We start from the raw sequence: 10,384 nt of genomic DNA on the forward strand, positions 1-10,384 counted from the left end.
ATAATTCTTTCCCTGGAAGTAAAAAATCCTATGATTTTCACATATATTAAAAATAGAAACAACCAAAAAACCCAAAACCAAAACAATTTTTTTCTCCTTTTAGAGAAAGAAAAAACAAGATCACTTACACAAAAATGTGAACATTTCCTTCTACATCTCAACCACGCTCTATCAGTCATTACCTTACCTCCTTTTCAACAGTGTAAGAGTCACTGTCACAAATGCAAACACTGCCTCTCGCTAAACTCTTGTCAAATCAAAAATTTCAGACTTTAAATGGGTGGCACCATTTGTATGGGGAAACCTGCTCCCTTTTGGACAAAGTAGTCGACTGTGATTAAACCACCCTATAAATAACAGAACCACTGGGATCAGGAACAGCTGCAGGAAAGCATTTCAGATACTGCAGGCAGACCTGTCTAATCTCCCGTTTTCCTGCTGTGACAAGATGTGAACAAACTTCTCTGGGCATAGACAGATCTTCACTGAGACCAGCTGTGCCTCTGTAGTGACTGCAGAATAGTACAGGTATAATTGCATCTTCCAAATACTGGAGGGGAAAAAAGGAAAAAAACAAAGCCTGTGTTGGGGTGCAGTTACAAAAGTCTTACTCAGGGAGCCCCAAATACCTCCCTTCAGAAACCACTGAGACATACATAAATGAATATGCATGTGCACACACACACACATATATATATATGTATGTATGTGTATACATGTATACGTATTGCTCCTTTATGGTTTTGTTTCAAACAGGTATTTACTTCCCAGAACTACAGTAAAAAGTAAAACTCCTTTGCATACCATAGATCCCACTATGACTGCACAGAAGTAGCTGTGAAATGAATTTACAGAAGCAGTGAAAATATGTGAAAAGCAAAACAAAAAAAAACTATCATCTTTCTTGCAAGAAATAAGTAAAAAGAGATTGAACTGCTTAGCCAATGGCCTGCATGTTTTCAGGTTCAAAGTTACAGTGACATTAAATATGACAGTATAGTGGGTTGCCAAGCGGAATGTATTTTCATTTTTACAGAAGAGTTTTTACAGAGACAGCAATAATAAAACTGTTATGGACAAGATAGTGATTGCACAGTAAAATAAAGACACCTCTAACTATCACTAAATTTCCCCCCAGCCCCAAATTACTCCAAAATCTTCTTTCAAGGTTCACTGTGGTCTATTGTTTGTCACAACCCAGAAAGAAGTTGCCAGACAAAGATCTATCAGAGTGTTAGACCAAAAGCATTGATTCAAAACATTCCTCTTTTTCCAGGAAGTCAAAACCTGGAATATCTGTCCAATTTCCAAACACACACAAAAAGTGCCTTGGGCAGTGAGCTGATGATACTTTAAATTTTCAGAGAAAGGCTGGAGTCATCCAGAAAGATCAGGGTCCAAGCGTGGATGGATCCACAAGCCATAACTTTGTTTTTCCTTCCTTGTGACATTTTTAGCAAATTTTCTGTAAAGCAAGACATGTCAGAACTAAAGCATCATGAATTCTAGAAGGAAGTTGCTACAATCAAACAGAAGGTGAATGAAAAGCTTCATCCATTAAAATAAACAACCCAGGAGAAATTCAACATTATTACACCAGTCTCAAAATGCATACTTACAGGACTAAGACAAAATGCCACATTTCATTCAAATGAAATTTGAATGAAATTTGAATGAATTTCATTCATCAAAGTTTCAGATAAAGACCACTATGGTCTTACTAGTCGGCAGACCCACAAGATAGGTTTATTTTACATCCCAGTAAGTGTCTATATTTAACTTTTTTAAAATCAGTAATTGTTGCAGGCTGGCATTTCCAAAGCTACTATGTAGGTATGAACTCTCCTTCTTTGTGCAGGTCTGTCTCTACTTAGTTCCGAGTCTAGAGGCTACAGATATATAAATTATCTCAGTTTCTCAACCAGGAATATTAGCCTTCACTTACTGTTAAGCAAGAACATTTGGACCCCATTATACTTCAGTCCTTATCTGAAATGTATTGCTCTGACTATAGAATTGCTAAAACCTTTGATGAACAGATAGCTCAATGGACTGGCCCCATGAGTCAAAGTGGCAAAATTAGGCAGCTTCCTCTTTCAGACCAAGGTTATTTTGTCATCTGAAACAGTCTGCAGTATCCTGCTTTATATATAAAGCACAGAAATTATTGCAGGAACAAAAACAACTTGCCTTTCATATTCCCAGAACAGGCAAACTTCTATAAAACTGGCCAAGCCTTCTCAGTGCCACTTTCTAGGGTCTATAAAAACCATGTCATGTTACCTTACTTTTTAAAAAACTTCTGCTAGGAGCACAGATCAGGTAAATGTTCTGCATAGACACACTGTAAGCACTATCTCTTAGTGGAAATTACACTCACAAAGAATTGACAGCCACAGAAGTATGGAAAAAAAGGCCAAGCATTTCTGTTTTTTTGAAAGGAAGATGTGACACTAGCTCACAGCCAGGTTGACAGCATTAAGGATATCTTTCCTAAAATCTATTTAATAATTAGATGCACAGCATTGTTCAGGTTAGACGGCACCTTAAAGGCCACGTACTTTCAAACCCCCTGTTATGGGCAGAAACACCTTTCACCAGACGAAGTTGCTCAGAGCCCCATCTAATATGGCCTTGAACACTGCCAGGGATGGGGCATTTAGAAGTTCTCTGGGCAACCAGTTCAAGTGCCTCAACACTCCCCCAGTAAAGCATTTTTAATTTAACAGAATTTTTGTTAGGAAAGGAATGCTTCTCTTAAAAAATACTATCATCCAACAATTGTGCCAGCTCTTCCTGACTACATTTTATGAGGAGGACGCAGACATCATAAAAGGCAGACTGCTTTGCAGAAGAGGCTCTTCGTAACAATTAGTGCAACAGCCATCCTGAAATGATTAAGTTGGTATCTCTCCCTATATCAACCTTTATCATCAGAACAAGCAGCACAGATAAAACTTACTTTTCATCGGTATAAAGACAGAATAGTCTCTTGACAGGCAGGAACTTATTTTAGCCAGCAAACAAACTGAAACCTAACCTCTCCTCTCACATAAAACATAGAGCATTCCAGAAACACTACACAGAGAGAGATATGAGCCCTCTCTTCCCATCCTGCAAAGTAAGCCCATTAACAACCCCTGGACCAACTAAATACTCTTGACAAGGCCAATTTATCACTCTGGGCAGAAAGAGGATGCACCTGGCCTCAGTGGTTCTGGGCCAATAGGCAGTATTTCCCTATCTCTTGCATGACAAACTGCCAGGCTGCATAGTCAGGCCTCTTTTTTCATGGTGTGTTGTCCTCCACACAGCATCAACAGCTACCTCTCTAAAAGGTCCACTGGTAATTGTCACTATGGATAGTTGCTACATCAGGATAACAAAAAGCCACCTCCATTTGATGAAACTTGTCTCTTGAGAGTTGGAGGCAACTGGATTTCACACTTGCAACGTCATGGCCTCAACACACTGCTGCTTCCAAGTGAACACAGCTCTGCATCTTTTTCAGACAGCATGTTCCAGTGGGTTTGAGTTTACTCATCCCATATTGGGGGGCACCCCCTGCACTCTTGTGCACAGAATTACCCGCAGAGCAGATCTTTGAGGCATTTATTGGACCATGACTGTCACACAGTTATTCCCTGCACCTGAGGCAGCGCGAGATTTCTTGCCAACTGCACCTGATAACTGAGGCCGAAAAAGTTACTCAAAGCCTCCCTTAGTGACCACCTCAATTCTGGGGCGTTAGAACTGTTCAGAGCAGGGCTCTCCAACTTGATACTTATCTTAAGGAAGTGATAATTTTCACTTCACAGCACCAAGATGCTCACTGATTCAAAAGATAGCTAATCCAGTTATCCAACTTGGAAAAACGATGTTTAGTTAAATATCCTGCTTGCTTTACTAACACTTGAGCAAAACACTGTGGAATTCACATGAATTCTATGAAATGCAGGAGTGACATTTATAACTTTATGCCTAAGTTGACAATACTAGTGCTGCTTCCTTCGCTCAACATTCCACATATTTCAGATATTGAGCAACTGGGTTTAACAAGAAGTGTCCCTGCCCATGGTAGTACAGTTGGAGACAAATGATCTTTAAGGTCCCTTCCAATCCAAACCTTTCTGTGATTCTATGATATCAAAGATTATCACCTTGACAAAATTTTAGGTTTGTGGGTTTTTGCACAGATTTATCTTCCTGATTGAAGTTATCAAATTTGGTCTCTTTCCCAGAGTAGGAACTTACCAATAAGCAACTGCTTTTTACACACATACCAGCTTCCTTTTCTATGTTCTCTACAAACAAAATAACTAATTTTTTTTTTTAGTTCAAGCTTTTCTTTAATGCACTTTACAAGAATTTTAGGGGAGAAAAGAATCTCTTTATAGCAAATTTCTAACCTCAGGTTTTGAATCTAGATGAAGAAAATCAACTTTTCAGGTAACCCTATCAAAAAAATCAAGAAATAAGTTTTGTAAGACACATTTAGATGTTGTTTTAAACCGAGCCAATTTTGAAATTGATACTAGAACTTTTAAAAGCAGAACTATGCACTCAGTGGTCAGCAGCAACACACATTTTAGCATTTAGATCTAGCATACCACACGTTTTCAGTCACATGGGCTTCAGCTAAGACACATACTGTCTCTATATGTTCTGGATTCTATTTCTTCTATGGTCTTAGAACTTTTATGGTTTCTTCCTCTTTTTTCCCCCCACTCATTTACTTTGTTATTTTATACAAATGGGGGGGGGAGGGGGGGGAAATAAGAGAATGTCTCTCCAAGAGGGTAGGGATGGGCTGTGGCTGATGCATGAAATGGTGATACCTTACTCATTTTACTGAATCTGTTGTTTAAGATAAGGATTTATGTCACTAAAATATTTGAGCTTGTGTCCGATTCCTTGGTACATATCCTCTATGTACCAAGGAACTCTAACACTCTATGTATGTACTCTAACACTTCCTGAATGTATTTTCTGTAGTTGCCTCCTATCACAATTGTGTTTCCTGTCAATTTCAACTCCACTCCTAGCCTAGATACTGTCTCAGGGATTTACATGGGTGGACTTACACACTACCACACCAAAAGTCCTGCTTCTTTATCAAAGCTTTGAGCACCTTATATCTTACTCCTGCTCAGTGTCAGTGCTGAAAAATTCCTTCTGCTGCCTCTTTCCATTTTTAAAGAAGGCAAAGTTGGAATTTTTACTGGACATTTTTTCCACTCAAGCACCTGGAAATCCATATCTGTTTGGAGGAATGCTATCTCAAAGCAAATAGGGGCAAAACTGGAGAAATGACTGAGTAGTTCTAGCTGGTCAACCAACATACTCTAACATCTGTTTACTACACACTGAGTAATAGTGAAACTGGACAAACTAGCTGTAATCATACTCTGTATACTGGTTATTTAGGTTCTAATACATGCAAAGTTCAAATTACTTGCTCTGGTACCTGGTACAAAGGGAAGGCTTGCAGTATTTTGCAAATCATAGAATCACAGGGTAGCTTGGGTTGGAGGGACCTTTAAGATCATCTAGATTCAAGCCCCCTGTCATGGGCAGAAACACCTTTCACTGGACCAGGTTTTCTCAGAGCCCCATCCTGGGGGGCCAGCCCCAGCCTAGCCTTGAACACCTACAGGGATGGTATACCCACAACTTCCCAGGCAAACTGTTCCAGTGCCTCCCCACCCTCACAGTAAAGAATTTCTTCCTAATATGTAATCCATGTAATAATCCATCCACTAATATGTAAACCAACTCAGTTTTAAGCCATTCTACCTTGTCCTGTAACTACAGGGTCTTATGTCTATCTTGTGGGTTTCCTTCAGGTACTGCAAGGCTGCAATTAGGTAATCTGGAATGCTTTCTTTTCCAGGGTGAACAATCTCAAATCTCTCAGCCTTTCCTCACATGAAAGGTGCTCCATCCCTCCAGCCACCTTGGTGGCCTCCTCTGGACTCGCTCACACAGTTCCCTGTGCTGGGACCCCAGAGCTGGATGCAGGGTTCCAGGTGGGCTCTCACCAGAGCAGAGCAGAGGGGCAGAATCCCCTCCCTGGCCCGGCTGCCCACGCTGCTTTGGATGCAGCCCAGGACACGTTTGGCTCTCTGGGCTGGGAGTGCCCATGGCTGGGTCATGTCCAGCCTCTCACCCACCAGCACCCCCAAGTCTTTCTGGGCAGAGCTGCTCTCCATCTGTTCATCCCCCAGCCTGTGCTGGTACTGAGGTTTGCCTCAACCCAGGTGCAGCACCTTGAACCTGGTCTTGTTAAATCTTCTCAGGTTCCCATGGGCTTCGTTTCTTGAGCTTATCCAGGTGCCTCTGAATAGTATCCCATCTTTCAGATGTGTCAACTGCACCTCTCAGCTTGGCGTTATCTAGAAACTCATTGAGCATGCACTTGATCCCTTGTCTGTCATTAATGAAGATATTAAATAACACTGGTCCCAATATAGATATTTTGAAGTCACTTAATAACATTAGGATCCCTGTGAGTGTCCAAAGCATTTTTACCTTTTCTTTCATTTTTAGAAAAGCCACCCTAAGAAGTATCATTAATCATTGTATGCAAAGGCACAGGAAGTTATACCTAATTTCAAATTTGGAATGCATACATAAACTACAAAATTGTATTTCATTTCTTTGAGGCAGGCAATATTTCTGCGTCAAACACAATATTTATTTATTAATTATCATTTGCTACAGCAAATCCTGGAATTTTTTCTTTTGGTTCTCCTTCACACTTCTCGCACTTGCAATGCTGATGTTTTCCAATGACCCCAACATGTAATGAAGAAGTCAATAGGAAATGTTTTCTTCCACTTAACTTCTGCTTAAGTGTATGCCTTCACATTACCTTATGTCATGAAATTAAAAGGTAAACAGTATCAGCTATGTACCCTTGCTGCTGGAACCTTAAAACACAATGCAAATACTAAGCAAAAGCTTTGTGATCAAATGATTTCATCGTGCCTCAAATAAATATTAATAATTGTGTATTGTACTATCCTACACCATACAAAAGATTAGGGAAGGATACTGTAAAGCCCAAGTTTTCTTTTTCTTATGAGAGTGGTTGAAAGGCTTAAATCCAACAGCAGAAATTAATGTTTTTCAGTAAAAGTAGTACAGATATTAAGAACCCTTTTTTGTAAAAGCATTTCTAGAATGCCAGTTGAGACATCTAGTGAGCTGCCCTCTCCGCCTCCACCAAGATTCTCTTTTGTCAACTGCAAGGAAAACTACTGTCAAACTGAACTACAAAATTGTTTCCCTACAATGAGTTGGTGTTTTACTTTTTCTTAAATTAGAAATTAAGAAGATGATACTGTAAATCCTTGCAAGATGAGAAGTTTTCATTCTTATGACTGAACCTTACTACTGAAACTCAGAAACACCTGCAAGTCCATCTTCAGCTTCACAACAGGTACCTTGAATGGTACAAGCACTCTTGCCCCAGTGGAGCAACTTACTAAAGCACATGTTTACATTAAAGCAAAAAAGAGGTAGTTTTTAGAAGCAGCTACAGGTTTATTTAGAGCACAGCATAACAGAGAATACTCATTTGGAATGATTTTTCTGTGACTATTACTCACATTCATAGATAACTCTTGTAGTCCTTGTAATTATGATATAAACCCTGACAAGTTCCCCTTTTCAGCTGTGCTATTCTGGAGCTAAAAACATGTCACTGAAGGCAGATTCTGGCACAGTCTGTGTAATGTGTACACAACAGATCTTGGGGAACTGACCCAAAAGTCTATAAAGCTGGAAAAAGAAAAACACTACCTAGAATTTTCAGTAGATTCAGATGCAAACAGATTTCTTACACTTATAGTATTCAAATCAGCAATGGCATTGGACTCGTCAAATATTGCATCTTGAAAAAGGATTAGGAAGAACAAAAGAAGTGTAATTTGCAAAAAAAGGAGAAAATTATCATTGCGAGACCATGACTTCTGAACATAACATATATTTCAGAAGTGATTTTTCTCACTTCCAATACTTCTGTCCTAACAGATCCAGAAGAAAAGATGAGAGACTAAGGAACTTACTGTAGATTTTTTTGGCCACTGGTATCTTCAAAGGTGCTTAAGACAAGCTTATAATTTCACCATCAGTCTTCTAAACTGTTATTTTGTGCTCAACATAAACCACCAGCTAATTCTAAAAATAAATATGTTTTTTGTCTTCGTGTGGTTTTGGATCTACTTTTGCTCTTCTATCAAATTGCAACAATGTGCAAAAGGGAAAGCTACACGGTTCACCCTTAGTTTGACAGAGTGCTAATATTTTTTAACTGAAAAAACCTCTGAACATGTCAACAGTATTTATCATGGTATTTTGTAGTGATTTTAAGTGATTGTGAAAACCAAAAGAATTATATATTTTAATCTATTTCAGCCATTTTTTAAAAGAATCACATCTGATTTAAAACTTTTTAAATATACATATCTATGACTATAATCTTTCTCCCTCACAAGATAACTGTCACAATATAAAGAACATTCAAACTTCCTTATTTATCGCTCAATGCTCAACAGAGGGATAAAGAAAAAAAAAAAAAAGAAGTCACAGTTCCTCTAACGGGACTGCCTCAATCTACACTGCTACACTGTATGGCCTCCAAGCCTGTAAAAATATAGAGCTTTGCATGCTGAATCTACACGCATCTGTACTCCATGGCTGTGTCCATGGATTACTCCATGGATTCAACCTCAGGGTCAGGAGATCTACGCTTCTGTGGATAAAAAGAACAAGAAAGAAACCTAATGGAAAAGAACATTTAAAAATCCTATAAACTGTTAATGCCCTAAAGAAGAATAATTTCGTTTTAAATTTACCTTGAATAATTGTTCTACAATATATAACTTGGTCAGACTAGGACTCTACTTGCCACTCTTGTAAAGGATTGTTTCATCTAACAAAAGTCTTGTTTTGCTCTGTCCAAGAAAACATCACATCACTTCAAACTAATCTAGACAGCTACAACAAAAAGTGCATGGAAATACAGTGCTAACAAAGATAACTGAATAATGCTGGCAGAACACAAAACTAAGAGAAATTTCTCTGGCACCAGGCTTCTAGAATCGACTACAAGTGATACAATAACCACAGTTGTTTTCTTGGAATCAAAACAGGGAAGTTTGGTAAGAGAACCCGCTTTTTAAAATTTTTTTTTTTCAGTCATAAATCTTTCACAGGCTATGAACCATTCAAACAGCAGCCCTACTTTTGTGCACACTTGGCCCTGTTTAAAACCTGCCACTACAGTAACGTCTCGTAGCAAAGCAAAACCAATTTTCTTTTGCACCTAAGTTTTAGATTTAAATTCCTGAGACGCGGGGCTAGTGGTATTTATTTTTCGAAGCACCGCAATACAGCAAGGTTTCAGGCTGGTGGCGCGTTTCCAGCCGCCCGCTCCCACCCTGACACGAGTGCTCCTCTCCCTTGCCGCTCCTTAGGACTCTCCTGTGTCCCAGGTGCTTCAGCCTCCCTCCCACCCGCTGCTCAGGGCTCCGGCTCTCCTTTCTGCCGGTGTCCGCGACACCCCAACCCAGCACCGGGAGCGGCAGCGCCGGTGGCTCCGGCCGCGTCCCCGGCCCCAGCCCCAGCCCCGGCCCCGGCCCCGTTCCCATTCTCGGCCCCGGCCCCGGCCTCGTTCCCATTCCCGGCTGCGGCCCGGGCGGGGAAGGTGCGGTGGCGCCGGGCCGGTCGCCCTCCGGCTCCCCGTGCTAGCGGCCGGGGCCGCTGCTCACCGCTGCCTCGGGGTCTCTCGGCTCCGCGCCGCCGCTTCGTTCCGGCAGGCAGCCCTCGGGCGGGCGGCACTGGCGGGCCGAACCGTGCCAGGCTGCGGCCGGACCGGGTCCGGACCCTCTCCTAGGGCCGCCGGATCCGCCGCTTCCTCGTTTTCGCTCGCAGCCGCGGCCACTTCCTCAGCGCGGTGTGGGCGAGCGCTCCCTCTTCTCCAGCGGGCGCGGCCGCCGTGCCCCCGGACCCCTCTTTCGGGCGGCCGCCCCGGAGGGAGGGCCGGGCACCGCTGCAGCCCCCGGTGCCGCCGGCGTCGCTTCTCCCGCGGGCCAGGGAGCGTCTGTCTCTGCGGACCCCGCGGCGCGGGCTGCCCGGGACCCGTGACGTGCGTCCCTTGGTGCCGCCTGACGGGGCTGTCCCCGGGACCCCGCCGTGCCGGCTCGCCTTGGCACCCCGGCTTGGGCTCCTTGTAGCGCCGGTGTCGCCTCACGGGCATCTGGCTTTGGAAGATGGACGTGTCGTCGCTCAGCACCACGCTGGGGACAGAGTGTGCCAATTGCGGCTTCTGGAAAGGGAAAAAACTAGTGTGTGCATATTGGTGCACATGTCAATTGCG

The 10,384-nt window shown here is 42.2% G+C and overlaps 1 protein-coding gene across 1 annotated transcript in view; it reads right to left on the minus strand.

Annotated features, from left to right (window-relative positions):
* SYK (spleen associated tyrosine kinase) overlaps positions 1-10,051 on the minus strand; it is a 44,552-nt gene extending 34,501 nt beyond the window's left edge. The window contains exon 1 of the mRNA XM_030968834.1: positions 9,777-10,051. The gene's annotated coding sequence lies outside the window, so the exon portion shown is untranslated. The remainder of the gene's footprint in view (positions 1-9,776) is intronic.
* Between the last annotated feature and the right edge of the window lie 333 nt (positions 10,052-10,384).

The sequence above is a fragment of the Camarhynchus parvulus genome, chromosome Z (genome assembly GCF_901933205.1).
Source record: "Camarhynchus parvulus chromosome Z, STF_HiC, whole genome shotgun sequence".
Lineage (NCBI taxonomy): Eukaryota > Metazoa > Chordata > Aves > Passeriformes > Thraupidae > Camarhynchus > Camarhynchus parvulus.